The 19,802-nt window shown below is 47.6% G+C and overlaps 1 long non-coding RNA gene across 1 annotated transcript; it reads left to right on the forward strand.

The window, feature by feature from the left end:
- The first annotated feature begins 11,134 nt into the window (after positions 1 to 11,134).
- Positions 11,135 to 19,492, forward strand: LOC119972478. Its single transcript, XR_005462050.1, has 3 exons — positions 11,135 to 11,194; positions 13,043 to 13,357; positions 19,233 to 19,492. It is a non-coding gene; the product is annotated as an uncharacterized LOC119972478 (long non-coding RNA).
- The last annotated feature ends 310 nt before the right edge of the window (positions 19,493 to 19,802 follow it).

Here is a 19,802-nt window from a genome sequence, read left to right on the forward strand (position 1 = left end):
GTCGGCCTGGCGCTGGCTGGCCGTATTCTCCGGCGCTGTTTTTCGGGCGGGGCGAGATTCATGCCATGCTGGTCTGGGTCCGTTGGCAGCAGCCCCCCCAGCAATTCTCCGGGCCCCGATGTGCCGAGCGGCCATCCGTTTTTGGCCAGTCCCGCCGGCGTGAATCACTCACCTCTGACACCGGCGGGACCTAGCAGGTATGTCAGCGGGGGCGGTCCTCAGGTGGGTGTAGGGGGATCCAACTCCGGTGGGGGGAGGCCCTACGGTGGCCTGGCCCGCAATCGGGGCCCACTGATCTGCGGGCGGGCCTGTTCTGTGGGGGAATTTCTTCCTTCCATGCGGCCCCTGTAGGGCTTCACCATGGCTGGTGCGGAGTAGAGAACCCCCACCCCCCCCGCGCATGCACCAAAATACGCCAGCCGGCATGCACAGACCCACACCGGCGGTTCCGCTATTGCGCGAGATCTTGTCGGCCCTTCGGCACATGTGCGAACTTGTGTCATCCCTTTGCCGCCGGCTGGAGTGCCACCAACCCCTCCGGCGTCCACCGTGCTAAGAATTCCGCACTTTCGGGGGCTGTTGACGCCGGAGTGGTTGATGTCGGTTCTCCCGCTGGCGTGGGGACTTAGTCCCCCAGAAGGGATTTCCCCGACAAGGTTCCCCTCCAGTCTGTGAAATTCCAACTTGTGTCCACCAGATAGACTATCAGGCTCACTGAGTCAAACTGATGTTCTTTCCAGCAGAATTTACAAGAGAGTTTTCTGTCCACTCTGCCTCTGGAATGCTTGTCTGCTCTTTTTGCAGAACAAGATTAACTGTAGTGAAGAGAAAGTAAAAGGCCCTTTCTTCCAGACCTCCAGTGATCTCAGGGGAAGAGCACTGTGTCTTCCCCAGCCTTCCAAACAGAGATTAGGCTTTCACAGACTTGGCTGGACACTGCCTGTAGCCTTTTGAAGTGAGGTTAAAGTTCACAGGACTGGCTGGGTAGAGAATGCTTGCAGCATTTAAATCAGGAGTTAAACCTTCACAGATTGATAATGTCCAGACCTGGACACTCGAGCCGAGATATCAGAGAGAGAAGAAGTTCCAGTCTTTTTGGGAGAGAGATTTAACAGTCCAGCTCCTTCCCAGAACAAAAATGAAAGCAAATATGGAAACTGCCTTCTGCTCCAGAATCTTCTGAAAGGCTCTCCCAACATCAATCGAAAACAGATTGCGTCCCAAAATTACAGATGAGAGCATTGGCTGTTAGCTAAGTCCATTAAAATGACATAATGAGCTATGCCACAGAGCACAGAGATGTGCCTGGGCCAGTCCAAATAGCAGCTTGCAGCAGGGGAGGGGTGTTTCAGTTCCAAACCAAAGGTTTGCATTTTTAAAAACAGCCTGCAGGACAGGTATTAAAAGGATCAGACAAGGATTTAAAACACGTTTCTTACATAAACACATTAGGAAACAGTAAGAATTGTGCTCTCCTTTACTTTGTGGGCATCACTGGTTAGGTCAGCATTTATTGCCAATCCCTAATTGCCTATGAGAAGATATTGGTGAGTAGCCTCTTGAAGGTATTGGTGAGCAGCATACTGTGTAGGTGCATCTAATGTGCTGTTAGGAAGGGAGTCCTAGGATGTTGATCCAGTGACAATGAAGGAATACCAGTATATTTCCAAGTCAGGATGGTTGTGATGTGGAGGAGAGGTTGCATGTGTCAGTGCCCCCATACATCTTCTACCTGTGTATTTTAGGTGGTAGAGGTCGTGGGTTTGGAAGGTGCTATGGAAGGAACCTTGGTAAGCTGCTGCAGCGCATCTTGTCAGGGCTTTTCACAGTAACTTCATTGAAGCCTACTTGTGACAATAAGTGATTGTTATTATTATTATTATTAGATGGCACACACTGCTGCTACTGCACCTTGGTGGTGGAGGGCATGGATGTTGAAGGTGGTGGGTGGGTTCCCAGTCAAGTGGCCTGCTTTGTCTTGGATGGTGCTGAGCTTCTTGACTGCTGTTTGAGCTGTACTCATTCAGGCAAGGGGAGAGTATTCCAGCACAGTCCTGACTTGTGCCTTGTAGATGGTGAGATAGACTTTGTGGAGCCAGGTGAGTTACTCTCTGCAGAATTCTCAGCCTCTGACCTTCTCTGGTAGCCACATATGGCTGGTCCAGTTCAGTTTCTGGTCAATGGTAACCCCCAGAATATTGCTACAGTTGCTTATATTGGCACTGCCTTTGAGAATAAAATAACTGCTTCTACTTTGATTAGGAGTTAAATTGTCTCTGGAATCAGGATGAACAGTTTGCCCATGTATAGATTAAGAAGAAGGAAGTGTAATGGGGAATTTGAACTCCCAAAACACAGACAACTTGGGGGTTTTAAAGTCTTAAAAATCAGATTGCTGACCCAAATCACCCACTTCCGACTTTAATTATGGCAGAAAGGTGTGCAGGTGCCTTTAATAAAGGCGAAGGGAGTCAGATGAGTAACACAAAGAAGATGTTTATTTATAATTTGTACTATTCATTAAAGGAACTGGTTAGACCACCGGATACCCTCTCTATGTCGGTTGTGTCCTGTCTGGCCGACCTTATATGAATATGGTAATAGCCCCATAGTTAGTGGGGAGCTCATGCTCCCTCAGTCACACGGGAAAACAATCAAGCCAGTCCCGTATGCTCCGTACAGGTCATTACAGTGCCCAAGTCATTCCAGGGAGGTGGGGCTGGTACGTCCAATATGATACTGAGGGCACCATTCTCTGGAAAAACCTCTAAGTGTGGTAGTGAGGGGAATTTGCGCGAGCTTCCCCGCGCTTGGCCCAGCGAGGCCGGCAATGCAATTCAACGTTAATTGGTGCACTTAACGAGGCCTCATGGGCTTCTGATCGCAAATGAAGGCTTGCCTGCTGATTCGCCGTGGCCGTGCTCGCCAGCCCACCGCTATCAAGGTCGAGCAGCACTTAAGCTGCACTTGCTCAGCCAACCCCAGCCAGTTCACAACAATGGTGCCCAGGAGACCAGCCCCAAGGTTCTGGGACACTGGCCTGGGGAGGCTCTTGGATGCTGTGGAGGCCAAGCCTATTCATGTTGCCTGCAAAGGCAATTCAGTGGAAATATCGTCTCGGCTATTGGCAATCTTTTGTTCTGCTCCTGGATATTAGTCTGTCTCTCCCTCCACCTGCCCCACAGTAACACTTCATTGGAAGGTAAAAAGCACCTAGGTTTTGGCAGGCAATGACGATATTGAAGACACTGACAAGGATGTAAGATACTACTCCTCTCTTCAAACACTGAAGGACCACATTAAAATGTTTATACTGTGCTGAACAATGATTCCTGGTATCTGCATGGGCCTTGTTCTATCTGAATTCAATTAGATTTCTTGTTCCTGCATTAGGTGCTATAGATGGCCACTTGGTGTCAATAATCATATAGCCTGCAGAAAAGCCCATAATGTTGAAGAATTACAGTACCGTCTCATTCTGTTGCTAGTTTGCCATGAGGAAAGTGACTATGCTATTTGCTCAGATCAACAATGCATCAATGATTTGCTTGATGCATTTGTGCACTAGAGAATGACTTTGTATGTGTATCCTGAGATAGTTGGCAAGGACCTGGCAGTCTCACGTGTTTGCATTGTGAACATCTTTTTTAACTAATGCCAAATCCGTCTCTGTTCACGTTGTCTGCAGGTCAGATTCCAGCAGGTGGCACAAATCAGCTAATGCATCCCTAGTGATATTTCCAGGTAAGCCTGCATGAGTCGGCCGTACCTGCCCAGCTATGTGGCTAATTAACCTGCCTTGCACCCATTCTTTCAAAATATTAAAAAACGCCAACAGAGGCGAATAGCCAATATAATACCCATTTAAAAAATGTAATTTGAAGTATTGAAATATGCACTAATAAGGCTTTGAATATGAATATCCTGAAATGATGTAACATTCCTACCCTTTTCCACCTATTTCTGGGCAAAAAGTACAATCCTGTGCAAGGTTTGGGAAATCTCAGATTTAGGTAAATGGAATTAATTCAATGAAGATCTCACACGAACTGGAACATCATGCGCATTTTTTGTAGCGTGCCTTTGAGGGAAAGCAGCATGCCGTCACTGGAAAGGAGGTTTGTCATGTGATCCAGACTCAGTTTCACTTTTGCCTGGGAGTAGAACACAGCACAGCCTTGTTGTTTTCAAGCTTTTATCATATTGCCAGTGTTACAACAGGAGGAGGGGCAGTTGAAACTACACTGATTTCCTCTGACCACCTGTCCATAAACACAAGGGGCGGGATTCTCCATTTCTGAAACTAAGTGTTGACGCCAGGATTGAATCGGTGCATGTCTACGACAACTAAATTGCCTGTCCTGGAGCAATCCAGGATCCATTAATCTGCTAGCATCGTGCCACGTGGAACATGATCGATTCCAATGAAAAACAGTGTCCGATTTGCCGGGATGGGTTTGCCACTCAAGAGGCTCACAAGGTACAGCCACTTCTTAGCATTCCACTTCCCACACACACTCATCCCAGCCAACAAGATGGCAGCATGGAGGGCAGCACCCTGGTTTGCGAAAGCTGAGCAGGAGGAGAGGTGGACCACCCTGTTCTCCAGAATGGGAAGGGGGCTGCCACCTGCCACCATACACCGGGCATGGGCATAGCTGGCAGAGGCCCATGAGCACCATGGGCCCTACCTCTAAGACCATACAGCAGTGCGGAAAAAATCTACTCAACCTCCTCAGGGCGGCCAGGGTGAGGAGGCAGCACTATGCCCCTGGCACCAACCCCCATCCCAGACACCCATAACCACCTCCCCCACCAGCAGGAGGGCGACTGAACCCCACCCGCCAGCAGTGTATGCGCCCACCTCCCTGCACCGCATGCCAGCACCCATACCGGCCACCATGGCGAGGTGCCATGGCTATGAAGGCTACCAGCTGCCCCCCCCCCCCCACCCGTGCTGCCCTGGTCCGACTGTCTAACATTGTGCACTTTATATCTCCCCCAGCCCAGAAAAGGCAGCATATAACCACAGTGAGAGCGAAGACCGGAGGGGGACTGCCGGACCTGTGGCCCCTCACCGTGGGCGGAGCGGTGGGCACTGGACTTGGTCGGTGGGCCCGAAGGATGGGCAGTCGTAGAGGCGGAGATCGACATTGGGCAACCAAATGAGACCCCGTTGCATTGCGGTTTCCCATGGCATGTGTGGCATGACCACACCACCGCACACCCCATTCCACCCAGACACCACGACCACAACACCTCCACACCAACCCTTGGCATCCCCTTGCTACCACTCACCACCCCCTCACCACCACCAACCACCCGAACCAGGATCCAATCATGCATCATGTCTTGTGTCTTGCAGGATCACCTGGTGATGAGACGGGCCCTTCTGGTGTCCCCCACTCCCACCCCGACACCAAGCAGATTCTGGCGATGAGGAGCCAACAGACAGTGACACAAGCCCCCAAATGCCATCCTGAGCCACTTCGGAGCACTAATCCGGGGACAACGCTGACATTCTGTCACAGTTGTCTCCAACGCCCTCAACCATTCCAGAGAGACTCACCTCGGTTGGGCATGTTAGTGAAAAGGGTCCTGGGGCACTATCTGGTGCGCACCACAAACGTGCAGCAGTACATCAGGTGAAAGAAAGAACCCCCGAGGCGGCAGACGGCCAGAGGCGACCCGACTCCAGGGACTAGCTGCCATCCAGGCAGGTTTCGGGTTACTGGAAACGGCAGTCCATCGATGCTGGCGATGCAGACACAGGGCCAGGGACTACATGAAGGGGTGTCACCAACCATTCAGTGCCTGTAGGTGGAGGGATTCAATCCCATGCAAGGGCTGGAGGCAGTGCTGACAATGCGTGCCACTTAGGTCAACACTGCATGGGTGACATCTGGAGGCCTTGGGGGCGGATTATCGGCCAATAAGTTCAAGGCCTGGGGCACTATGTGCAGGCGGTGGTTGAGGTACAGGATTGGGTTGCCGTGTCACAGGCAGCTATGTACCAGGGCCACCTGGACATTGCAGCGACGCTCCAGAGTTTGGCCCAGTCACAATGGGTTATGTCTGAGGGCGTCATTGGCATTGCCAGTGTGCTGGCCGATCTGAGCCAGTCCCAGAGGGAGGTGGCCCAGTCCCCGTGCTCCATGACCGCGAACGTGGAGACCCATTTCAAGATGAGTGGGCCTCCAAAATTGGCAGTGCCAGGTGGTCGGGGAGCCCCAGGGGTTTGCTCTGGGTGCATCCCGTCACACGGAGTAGCCTGGGTGCCCTCCGACACTCCAAGGGAGGAGGAAATAATGGGGCCCTTGCCAGTGCCTCCTGCAGGGGAGGTACTGGAACACCGCAGCACCTCGGACTCCCTTCCTCTTCTGTCCCTCGCACATCCGATGAGCAGCGGGCAGAACCGGGTGACACCATTCCACTTGGGACACCCGGGCAACTTCAGGGCCCATCCAGGCCCGGTTATTCCAGAGGACGGACGCCAAAGGTGACCCATGCCACAGGTTGGGATCCGCAACAGGCCGCCTCCATCCCTGAGGTATTGCCTGGGGATCTACATAGACGTAGATGTAACATTGGTGCCCATAAGGCCAGAAAGGTAGACACAATTAGGCACGGGTGATGTACATTGGATAACGTTAGGGGCTACGTGTACATAAATGTTCACGTTTTCACAATAAGATGAGGAGAAATTTCTTCACCCAGAGAGTGGTGTTTTTTTTGGAGTTCACTATCCCAGAAAGTAGTTGAGGCCAAAACATTGTACAATTTCAGGAAGGAATTAGATATAGTTCTTTGGGATAAAATGATCAAGGGATATGAGGGGTAGGCCGGATCAGGGTATTGAACATGATGATCAGCCATGAGCAGGCTCAAAGGGCCAAATGACCTCCGCCTGTTTCTATTTTCTATGTTTTTATGGAAACACCTGTTCACAACATTTCAGCATGCCTTGGTGCTCTATCCAAATGGTGTGAGGGATGGGCTGGGCTGGGTTGGCGGCAGGGGGGGGCTGGGGAGGCCCACACCCTGTAGTGAGGCAGGTAGGAATTACGGGGAGGGTTGCAGGTGTGGGGGCGTGGTGCAGAGAGTGTGAGGGTAGTCATGGGAGGGGGTGGGTTGGCCGGGTTGGAGGCGGGGATGGGACGTTCATGCCATGGTGCAGGCAGTTGAACATATCTTCAGGATGATGATGCACTGCTCGATCACACCCCTGATTGCTGCATGGGCATTGTTGTAGCAGGCCTGCAGATAGGCGTCATCAGGCACGATGGCAGCGAATAACCCCAAACAGCCAACCCTTCACCCGGGGGAGCACCTCGAAGGTGTCAGGAACTGTCGGGTGTGTCAGGATGATGGCGTTGTGCACAGTGACTGGGTATTGTGCGCAGATGTGCATGATGCGCAGCTCATGGTCACACACCAGCTGCATGTTCATCGAGTGGAAGTCCTTTCAGTTTGTGAAGACATAAGAACATAAGAACTAGGAGCAGCGGTAGGCCACCTGGCCCCTTGAGCCTGCTCCGCCATTCAATGTGATCATGGCTGATCTTTTTTGGACTCAGCTCCACTTTCCGGCCTGAACACCATAACCCTTAATCCCTTTATTCTTCAAAAAACGATCTATCTTTATCTTAAAAACATTTAATGAAGGAGCCTCAACTGCTTCACTGGGCAAGGAATTCCACAGATTCACAACCCTTTGGGTGAAGAAGTTCCTCCTAAACTCAGTCCTAAATCTACTTCCCCTTCTTTTGAGGCTACGCCCCCTAGTTCTGCTGTCACCCGCCAGTGGAAACAACCTGCCCGCATCTATCCTATCTATTCCCTTCATAATTTTATACGTTTCTATAAGATCCCCCCCGCATCCTTCTAAATTCCAACGAGTACAATCCCAGTCTACTCAATCTCTCCTTGTAATCCAACCCCTTCAGCTCTGGGATTAACCTAGTGAATCTCCTCTACACACCCTCCAGAGCCAGGACATCCTTTCTCAGGTAAGGAGACCAAAACTGAACACAATACTCCAGGTGTGGCCTCACTAACACCTTATACAATTGCAACATAACCTCCCTAGTCTTAAACTCCATCCCTCTAGCAATGAAGGACAAAATTCCATTCGCCTTCTTAATCACCTGTTGCACCTGTAAACCAACTTTTTCCGACTCATGCACTAGAATACCCAGGTCTCTGCACAGCGGCATGTTTTAATATTTTATCATTTAAATAATAATCCCTTTTTATTCCTACTAAAATGGATAATCTCACATTTGTCAACATTGTATTCCATCGGCCAGACCCTAGCCCATTCACTTAACCTATCCAAATCCCTCTGCAGACTTCCAGTATCCTCTGCACTTTTCACTTTACCACTCATCTTAGTGTCGTCTGCAAACTTGGACACATGGCCCTTGGTCCCCAACTCCAAATCATCTATGTAAATTGTGAACAATTGTGGGCCCAACACTGAACCCTGAGGGACACCACTAGCTACTGATTGCCAACCATAGAAACACCCATTAATCCCCACTATTTGCTTTCTATTAATTAACCAATCCTCTATCCATGCTACTATTTTACCCTTAATGCCATGCTTCTTTATCTTATGCAGCAATCTTTTGTGTGGCACTTGTCAAAAGCACATTTATTGGCTCCCCGTTATCTACCGCACTGGTAATGTCCTCAAAAAATTCCACTAAATTAGTTAGGCATGACCTGCCCTTTATGAACCCATGCTGCATCTGCCTAATGGGACAATTTCCATCCAGATGCCTTGCTATTTCTTCCTTGATGATAGATTCCAGCATCTTCCCTACGACCAAAGTCAAGCTAACTGGCCTATAATTACCCGCTTTCTGCCTACCTCCTTGTTTAAACAGTGGTATCACGTTTACTAATTTCCAATCCGCCGGGACCACCCCAGAGTCTTGTGAATTTTAGTCCAAAGTCCAAAAATGTGCAGGTTAGGTGGATTGGCCATGCTAAATTGCCCTTTGTGCCCAAAATTGCCCTTAGTGTTGGGTGGGGTTACTGGGTTATGGGGATAGGGTGGAGATGTGGGCCTTGGTAGGGTACTCTTTCCAAGAGCCAGTGCAGACTCGATGGGCCAAATGGCCTCCTTCTGTATTGTAAATTCTATGATTAGGAGACATTCCATACAGACACTGCAAAGCAGTAGTAATTGATAGCTGCTGTGATTAAAGTCAGCACTGCAGCCCTGAAGACCTAGCATCATTAAAGTTAGATCAGCATTGATAGCCATCAGGTCACCTGACCTAATATGTGGTAATGGGGGCAGCACGGTGGCGCAGTGGTTAGCACAGCTGCCTCACGGCGCTGAGGTCCCAGGTTCGATCCCGGCTATGGGTCACTGTCCGTGTAGAGTTTGCACATTCTCCCCGTGTTTGCGTGGGTTTCACCCCCACAGCCCAAATATGTGTAGAGTAGGTGAATTGGCCACACTAAATTGCCCCTTAATTGGAAAAAATTAATTGGGCACTCTAAATTTAGAAAAAATAAATAAATAATAATAATATTTGGCAATGTAGCTTGGTGTCATTTTTAAATTTTATATGTTCCGGTGAGGTGCCTTGGGACATTTTATTATTTCAAATATGAAGTACATTTTTTAGTACTTTAGTGCCAAAAGAACAGGTTGAATGTTTAATGCCAGCCTGAAGCACACGGATGAACACAATTAATGGACACTCTGTGTAGTGACTAATTTAATGAGGCCTTGAGTAACCTGTCTGTCCATTTCGAAACTGAAAGGTCAGCCTCTGACAAGCTCCTATCAAACTTCTAAACTCTGTGGGTTAAACCCATCTCCCGCTGTCTTGCCTCGCTCCTTCTCGTTCCTCCCAGAACCATGATAGAGTCCCCATTGTCCTCACCACTCACCCTACTAGCCTCCAAATTCAAAGTATCATCTTGCACCATTTCTGCCAACTCCAGCACGATGCTACCATCTTCCCTTCCCCTCACCACCCGCCTCCCTCGTCAGCACTCCGCAAGGACCACTCCCTCTGTGACACCCTGTTCCACTCCTCCATCATGCCCAACTCCCCATCCCCGTCCCACGGCAACTTCCCTTGCAATTGGACAAAGTGCAACACCTGCCCCTTAACTGCCTCTCTCCTCACTATTTAAGGCCCCAAAGATTCCATTCCATTCAGGTTAAGCTGCTTTTCACTTGCACTTGCTTCAATTTAGTTTATTATATTCGCTGCTCCCAACGTGGACTCCTCTACATTGGGGAGACTAAACGTCGACTGGGTGACCGCTTTGCGGAGCACCTTCGCTCAAGCTGCAAGCAGGACCCCAATCTTTCTGTGCTTGCTTGCTCTCATGCCCACATGTACATTTTTGGCCTCCTTCAATGCTCCAGTGAAGCCCGGCACAAACTGGAGGAGCAGTATCTCATCTTCCGATTGGGCACATTGCCGCCCTTGAGACTTAACGTTGAGTTTGGCAACTTTAGATTTTGACCTTTCTCCTCCATCTTAAACCCCACTATCTTTTTAAAAATATCCCATAAATGTATTTCCTCAATGTAAAACACCTCACCCCCCCCCCCCCCCCCCCCTCATGCCAGACCATCTTTTGTTCTTAAAGTTGCTACTTTTTGTTGCAGTTTCTTTTACTCTAACACATTCTCCCTCCTTTCAGTTCTGAGGAAGAGTCTATGGACTCGAATCGTTAACTCTGTTTCTGTCCTGATAGATACTGGCAGACTTGCTGAGCTTTTCCAGATCTTGTTTCAGATTCCAGAACCCACAGCATTTTGCTTATTCTGAACAATGTTCCTCGGTTTCAATTGCAGACTCTCCCCCTGCTCTGGCAATTGGATTGGATTGGATTTGTTTATTGTCACGTGTACCGAGGTACAGTGAAAAGTATTTTTCTGCAAGCAGCTCAACAGATCATTCAGTACATGGAAGAAAGGGGAATTAAACAAAATTCAAGAAAATACATGATAACATAATAGGGCAACATAAGATATACAGTGTAACTACATAAGCATTGGCATCGGTTGAAGCATACAGGATGTAGTGTTAATGAGGTCAGTCAATAAGAGGGTCATTTAGGAGTCTGGTGACAGTTGGGAAGAAGCTGTTTTTGAGTCTGTACGTGCGTGTTCTCAGATTTCTGAATCTCCTGCCCGATGGAAGAAGTTGGAAAAGTGAGTAAGCCGGGTGGGAGGGATCCTTGATTATTTTTTGCACTGGAATTGGCACCTTGAAATTGACACTTTACCCGGTGCTGGTATTTTCAGGGTTCCCCTTCCCCCTTCCTCCTCCGTTCCAATCTCTGAAGGGGCCCAAAACTATTGTTGATTTAAATTTACGCTTAAAATGGAAAAGAATTATGAATATGTGGACTGAGGTGAAGTTATTCAAGAGGACTATGAAGTGTTTTTGCAAATTGCATGAAAAGCTTTGTTACTTCGACATAACATGATTGTATTAGGTTAGAGGAGGATAAGAAGGAATTTACATACAGAGAACAGATGGCACCGTGAAACAGAAAGCTGCAGTCCCGCCTCTGTTCTATTTTCACACTGCTTTAATCTTCTAAGAACAGCTAGAGTATTTTTGTGCCAGAGTTGAAATTTGCAGTTCTGATTTACCAGCACATACTGTTAAAGAAGGCACTTTTATAATGAATGAATTTCACTTGTTCTGCATAATAATGATAGCACAATGGCACAGTGGTTAGCATTGCTGCCTCACATGGATCCGGGTTCAATTCCAACCTTTTAAAAAATAATAATCTTTATTGTCACAAGTCGGCTTCCATCAACACTGCAATGATGTTACTGTGAAAAGCCCCCAGTCGCCACATTCCGGCGCCTGTTCGGGTACACAGAGGGAGAATTCAGAATGTCCAATTCACCAACCTTGGGTGACTGTGTGGAGTTTGCACGTTCTCCCCGTGTCTGCGTGGCTTTCCTCCGGGTGCTCCGATTTCCTCAAACTGTCCAAAGGTGTGCAGATTAGATGGGCTAGCCAGGCTAAATTGCTCCTTAGTGTCCAAAGATGTGCAGGTTAGGTTCCAGGGTTGGGCACGGGGGAGTGGGCCTAGGTAGAGTGCTCTGCCAGTGGGTCAGTACAGACATGATGGGCTGAATGGTCTCTTTCTGCACTGTAAGAATTCCATGATTTCCATAAGTAACAGAAATGAATAAGTGGCCCATATTTAAATACTTCCTTTTAGCTTCGATATTTTTACTGAGGTCTGGTTTGATTTGCTTCTCCCAGATCCCTGCCCGTCTGTGAACGTTCAAGTTTTTCTATACTTGGGACCACTAATCATGTTGAAATGAAAATTGCTTATTGTCACAAGTAGGCTTCAAATGAAGTTACTGTGAAAAGCCCCTAGTCGCCACATTCCAGCGCCTGTTCAGGGAGGCTGGTAGAGGAATTGAACCGTGCTGCTGGCCTGCCTTGGACTGCTTTAAAAGCCAGCGATTTAGCCCAGTGTGCTAAAGTGGCTGATATCTGGTGGAATATTATTAGAGATCGATATGGCAAATTTCAATGTATTTTGACTTTAAATGAGGAACCTGGATGAAGAATCAAAGCCAACTTAACAGGACACAGCCAAGGTTGAAAAGAATACCAGAGAAGATGAGAAATAATCTGGAATTGTGGTTAGATGATACCAAACTTATGTTTTGAAAGCCTGAAGATTGGAAGGAAAGGAAAAGACTGAGGAAAGCAAAGAATGCGGCAAAGATGGGAATTTCTGCTTTTGGTTTTATATAATTCAATTAGCTAGCACATAAAATAACTGCCCCTCCTGGACTAAATAACAAAATGGAAAATCACAAACTGTTACACAAAAGATTGATTTCTTTTGATCAAGGATTAGTTAAAACAAGCATTCCTTAATATAAGATTGATAATTATATATTCAATAAAAACATACTGGTTTATTTATGTCAATTTTATCATTTGCATTATCAGTTTTCTTGACTGGAACAGCTTCTGTCTTCTCCATATAACTGGACTCTTCTCTGTTCCTCCAGCTCCCCTGTGGGTTTACAAATGGAAATCTACTGCCCCCTAACTGGCTATGTGATGGATAATAAACATCTGCTAGAACCGCTGCTTCTCATTCCCTGGGAGACTCTTTGGAGACCCTAATAGCTATTGCGCTGCTATTTCCGAATTCTTGGTTTCATTAGCTCGTGCACATTCTCAAAATTTTGTTCTCCACTTCAGTGAGCGAAACGGCCAGTTCCACAGCGTTTCGTTCTTCCTCGCAAATTCTGCAAACATTTTATTTGGGCCGAGATTCATCCACAAAAAGGCGACGGACCAAAGTTGACGTCTGGTTTTGGGTGAGTTTGGTGGGGTGTTTTGCGCTGGCTGTATTGGCGACAGTGGGATCCATATTCACCCGGACTTAGTACAAAAAATGAGCCTCACGTGAATCATGCCTGGCTCCTTTGCCATCTGATTTGCTTAACTCGTGCCTCAGCTGCACGCCACTAACAAGGTGGGGCTGCTTTTCAACAGTCCCTCAGCACTCATTCACAGTCAAGAGATAAAAGTAGCAGCACGCAAACCTGCTACCCGCATTGGGAATGCTGACCTGGCCAGGCTTCTCAACATAGTGGATGAGAGGCAGGGCACCCTGTACCTCCGAGGGGGGTCAGAGATCAGCAGCAGGGTCAGCAATGCCACCTGGGAGGCAGTGGCAGCTCTACTGAGTGTGGGCAGCATGACCAGGAGGAACACTGCCCAATGTCAGAAGACGATGAACAACATTCTACTGCAAGAATCAGTTACCACCTCTCTTCTGGCATCAGTCCCACCTGTCACCCTTCAATTTTTCCATTTCTCAAACCTCCACCCCCCCACCAGTATAGGCTATACCCTCCCAACATCCGATCTTTAAGCTTTTTCCTCAGAACCCCCCGAAACCCACCAGCACAACCCCTTAATGTTTAGGCGTGGTGCCCACACATACCACCTGAACCTTGAACTCATCAAGTGTGTGACTCAGAATGCCCTCTCTTTGTCCCCGCAGGAGAAGATAGACCATTGCCTTGCAGCATCAACATTTGGTGACGCCTGGCGATCAGGAGTTGTGCTGAGTCCCCCTCCCCACCAGCCAAGGAAACACCTTGCAGGAGAGCTCTGAGGGGAACACCAGAAATGTCTCACAGCTATTACTCCCACCTTCCACCAGCGTAGAAACATACACTCGATGAACAAGAGCTGATGCAAGTGATAGGCCACAGACGTGAGATGTAGCAGGGGGTAGCAGCTACATTCTAGAGACTGCAAGGCTGATTCGAGGAGTTCCAAAGCTCGTAGGTGCATGAGATGGTAACAACATTGCGTGGCATTCAGGTAAACACTTCTAGGGTGGCCACCGCAATGGAAAATTTGGAGTATGACGTCCGGGCCTTGACGACCATGGCTGAGGGCTTTGACACCATGTCCCACTCGACAAGGGACATGTGTCGAATGCAGGTGGATATTGCCGAGGCACTGCAGAGTATGGTGCAGTCACTGAAGATTATCGCTGAGGGCGTCGACACCATGGGGCAGACAATGGGGAGCCTTCAGGACAGGCAGTGCCAGATGACTCAGAGGCTTCTGGAGCTCACTCCAGCTGCCCCTCTGTCCCACGGATTCCCCCAGGCTCTACAGGCACCCTCAGGGAGGAGGAAGAGCTGGCGCCCATCCCAGGGCCTTCCACCAAGGAGATTAAGATGGTCTCCAGTTCTTCTGAATCTCCCCTTCCTGTCACCAGTGCATCTTAAGGTCAGCAGGCAGAACAGGGTATGGAAGGCAGAAGGCTGCCTGTACCTCTGATGTGCGTCTTGGGGGTCACACCTAGATGTAGCACTAGACAATGGAGGATCAAGAAGAGCGAGGAGCACTATCCGTTGTTAGAAGGAATGAAAATCTGTCACAGTAAAAGTTTCACCATGAAAACATTTCACACCCGAAGCATTTGAAACCTCTGTCACTCAAGCTCCGCCAACCAGCCCCCCCCCCCCCCCACCTTCCCACACCCCATCCCCCACCCCTGTCCCATTAGAGACCTCTGGGTGGTTGACCTCTGGGCAGTGTGGTACCCTGGCACTCCTTCTGGCATCTGGGCACTTTGGCATTGCCAGCCCGGCACCTTGGCAATGCTGCCTGGGAACCCTGGTAGTGTCACCCTGGAATGCAAGACTGGTGGGGTGGCCCGGGGGGGGGGGGGGGGGGGGGGGGGGGGGGGTTGAAAGATCAGAGAACATCATTTAAAAATGGTGCCCAATCTGTGAATACTCTTCCTGCACTGACAAACAGAGCTTGTCAATGCAGAACATGAGATAAAGCAAAACAAAGGCAAAGTCCTGTTCAATAGCTGTGCCATTCTCGGTGCGGTTGGTGCTGAGAAAAACACCACTAAACACACCCGAAATGGGACACTGTTTTTATCCGGGTAAACCGCGCCCCATATGTCCTTTGGCCAATATTTATTTCTCTCTTCAAAACTTAAACTCAAGCTTTTGCTTTTTCATTACATTTTCCAGTTTGAACTTTTTCCAAGTTATTTCTTCTTCTTTTATCTTTCCTTTTCTTTTTTCACTTTTTCCAATTTTAACTTTTTTGAGTTTTTTTCTATTTCCAGCTGCTTCATTTGCAACTGAATTCCAGCCAACTCAATTGAATTGCTATCCAAATGAATCTTTTCTTCTTCTAGTCGCAGAATTTGTGCTCTCATCTCAATTGTGCCTGCTTTGTTAGTTCCTGCTTTTATCTCTAACTATTCTGCTAGTGCAATTGATCTAACCTTGGTTAATTGTTGCAAATTAATTATGGATAAATCTTCCATCTCTAGAAAAGTCAGAGCAATTCACAAGCCATTCTGTTTTTCAATTGTAAAATTAAGTAAAATTCATTGTGGAAATCTAATCAGCCTTAACCTCAGCAAGTACCAGCACTGGGATATGCCTGCAGATTCGAAATCCCGCAAGAGCTCCCAATTTATGTTATGCTCCTTAGCCAAAGATTCATTATCTTTAAAGAGAAAAGAAAATGGGAAATTAAGATTTTTGATCATCAAAATCTCTGGTAAGGGCACACTCGGAATTTGTGCGCATTTATGACAAACCAGCTTTTTACATTAAAAAAATAAAAATAAAGAAAAGTACAGCACAGGAACAGGCCCTTCGGCCCTTCAAGCCCGTGCCGACCATGCTGCCTGACTAAATTACAATCTTTTACATTTCCTGGGTCCGTATCCCTCTATTCCCATCCTATTGATGTATTTATCAAGATGCCCCTTAAATGTCACTATCATCCCTGCTTCCACCACCTTCTCTGGTAGCGAGTTCCAGGCACCCACTACCCTCTGTGTAAAAAACTTGCCTCGTACATCGCCTCTAAACCTTGCCCCTCACACCTTAAACCTATGCCCCCTAGTAATTGACCCCTCTACCCTGGGGAAATGCCTCTGACTATCCACTCTGTCTATGCCCCTCATAATTTTGTAGACCTCTATCAGGTCGCCCCTCAACCTCCGTCGTTCCAGTGAGACCCTGAAAGTAATACCTCACATTGAAGATGACTTTTCAAATATGTGAGAAGACATAATTGATTCATTTCTAGAAGTTGGGATCAACTGTGACATTTAGCAACTGAGCGGTGGACTAGCACATCTTTGGTGAAGATGCCCCCAGCATTTTGAGGTCTGAGCCCTATTTAATATTGACAGCTGAACTGCAGGGTGCCAAGCAGGCCTCTCCACACAGCTCTTGTGCTCAATTCATGCACAATCCAATTTCTAGGCCAATTGTACTTAAAATAACCACGGCACTAGTAGTATGCACTAACTGTCTATGTCGTTCCTAATCTGGAGAAATACGAAATTATTAATACATTTACAACATGTGTAGATGTATTAAGCTTGGACAATGGTTGAACAAATGTTAGGGGCCAAAAGCTAAAAAAAAAGAAGACTGATATTTATATAATAATATTCTTTATTATTGTCATAAGTAGCGGTTTTTCACAGTAACTTAATTGAAGCCTACTTGTGACAATAAGTGATTATTATTATTATTATTATTAAGTAGGCTGACATTAACACTGCAATGAAATTACTGTGAAAAGCCCCTAGTCGCCACACTCCGCCGCCTGTTCGGGTACACATGGGGGAGAATTCAGAATGTCCAATTCACCTAAAAAACACGTCTTTCAGATCTTGTGGGAGGAAACCAGGGCACCCAAAGAAAACCCACACAGACATAGGGAGAACGTGCAGACTCCGCAAAGACAGTGATCCAAGCTGGGAATCGAACCTGGGACCCTGGCGCTGTGAAGCAACAGTGCTAACAACTATGCTACCGTGCCGTCTGGAGGGATATGCCTTTCATAACTTCAGGTCTCCAAAAGAACTTTAAAACTGATGAAATAATTTTCAAGTAAAGTCACTTTTGTAATGTAACATTATAGAAGCAACAAACAGTTAAACTTGCCAAAAAAGAATCAGTAAATTGTCCAATTTTACAAATCCAAGTACTGGGCCTGGATCCTCTGTCCTGGAACCTAAGTGTTCCTGGCAGTGGAGAATCGGGAATGGTCTCTGCTGGCAGTAGCAGTAGTGCCCAGGATGCAAGTCTCTCCCGTTTACCGTAAAAAGTAATGCACGGGGTAAAGCTCATGGGTCTGTCAGCCCCCCCCCCCCCCCCCCCCCCCCCCCCCCCCCCCCCCCCCCCCCGGACAATGAAAATTCTGCCCCTCCTGCTGACAAGAAAGAGTATCCTCCTCCTCACCGTAAGAATAACAGGTCACATAGCATGCACCCAGTCCCCACTCCACTGACGCCCCCACATCCCCCCAGCCCCCATCTGTCACCCCATCAGACCCTCCATCAGACTCCTTCAGTCACTCCCATCAGAGACACCCATTAGAGATGCCCATCAGAGACCCACATCAGAGACCCCATTAGACCGCCATCAGAGACCCTCATCAGACCCCTTCAGTCACTCCCATCAGAGACACCCATTAGAGAAGCCCATCAGAGACCCTCATCAGACCCCTTCAGTCACTCCCATCAGAAACACCCATTAGAGACGCCCATCAAAGACCCACATCAGAGACCCCATTAGACCCCCATCAGAGACCCCCATCAGTCTCCCCTGATGAAAGCTGAAGAGCAGTCCAGGCAGTACATTAAATTTTTACTTACCCTTCCCTAACATCTGCTGATTCAGAGAGAAATGCTTAAAGCAGCAGCTGTAATACATGTCAGAGGCTTCCTTGTAAGCCAAGAACACTTGAAAGGGTTTAAATCCCTTGACAGCCTTTGAAATGCCAAAGTTGCATTTAATTTAATGCAACAATATATTTCACTAGCCAGCGATTGACAGTTTTTAGTCCCGAGGCAGGTGCTTGGTGAAATGTTTATCTATCTTTCTCTTCATGCTTGAAGGCATCTTAAGTACCCTGCTTTGATGCTAACCACAATGTTTCTGAACACTCTCACTATGATTGACAACTCCTCACCACATCATAAGGAGCTACTGTTTTGACTTACTCTTGGCACAGTAGCATAGTGGGCAGCACGGTAGCATAGTGGTTAGCACAATTGCTTCACAGCTCCAGGGTCCCAGGTTCGATTCCCGGCTTGGGCCACTGCCTGTGCAGAGTCTGCACGTTCTCCCCGTGTGTGCATGGGTTTCCTCCGGATGCTCCGGTTTCCTCCCACAGTCCAAAGATGTGCAGGTTAGTTGAATTGGCCATGATAAATTGCCCTTAGTGTCCAAAATTGCCCTTAGTGTTGGGTGGGGTTACTGGGTTATGGGGATAGGGTGGCGGCTTGGGGTAGGGTGCTCTTTCCAAGAGCCGGTGCAGACACGATGGGACGAATGGCCTCCCTCTGCACTATAAATTCTATGATTCACAGTGGCTAGCACTGTTGCTTTACAGAGCCAGTGTCCCAGGTACGATTCCCGGATTCGGTCACTGTCTGTACAGAGTCTGCAAGTTCTCCCCCCGTGTCTGCGTGGGTTTCTTCCAGGTGCTCCGGTTTCCTCCCACAAGTCCGGAAAGATGTGCTGTTAGGTAATTTGGACATTCTGAATTCTCCCTCTGTGTACCTGAACAGGCGCTGGAATGTGGCCACTAGGGGCTTTTCATAGTAACTTAATTGCAGTGTTAATGTAAGTCTGCTTGTGACAATTTAGATTATTATTTTTATCTTCACAGCAGAAAGCACTCAACAGGTAGGACGCTGAGGTCACTAATGGGAGATTGGAGCATCACAACGGGTTTAACGTCATTTTTCGGGTGACACTCCATTCTCCACCCAATTGGGATTTCCAATCGTGGCGTCGGGCAAAGGAGAATCCAATTCCTGATCTTGATATTTCTTTTAAATGCCATTTTATTTCCTCATCTAAAAATTATATTGCGATTATAAAGAAAAACAAGCATTTCTGAATAAATTACATAATTTATTCATTTAATTAATTGTACATTGTAAAGTTTTTTGGAAGAAAAGGTAAGATTCAGCAAAAATGCATTCCGACTCAGAAATGCTGCACATGCTGTTAAAACACGGATTTGTTTATTTTTCTCCTAGACTCTCTCTGCTGGTATATGGGTATGGTAGCTTTAAGTGGACAAAATGCACAATGCAATTTTCAATACACGATACCTTCCCTTTCTTCGTGAATGAGTGGCAAAACATACTTTAAGGGTTTATTTCCAAAAGTATAAGCAATAAATTTAAGCACAACATAAACATTCACTGTTACCAGTAACACCATTACATGT

Source organism: Scyliorhinus canicula, chromosome 10 (assembly GCF_902713615.1).
Source record: "Scyliorhinus canicula chromosome 10, sScyCan1.1, whole genome shotgun sequence".
Classification (NCBI taxonomy): Eukaryota; Metazoa; Chordata; class Chondrichthyes; order Carcharhiniformes; family Scyliorhinidae; genus Scyliorhinus; species Scyliorhinus canicula.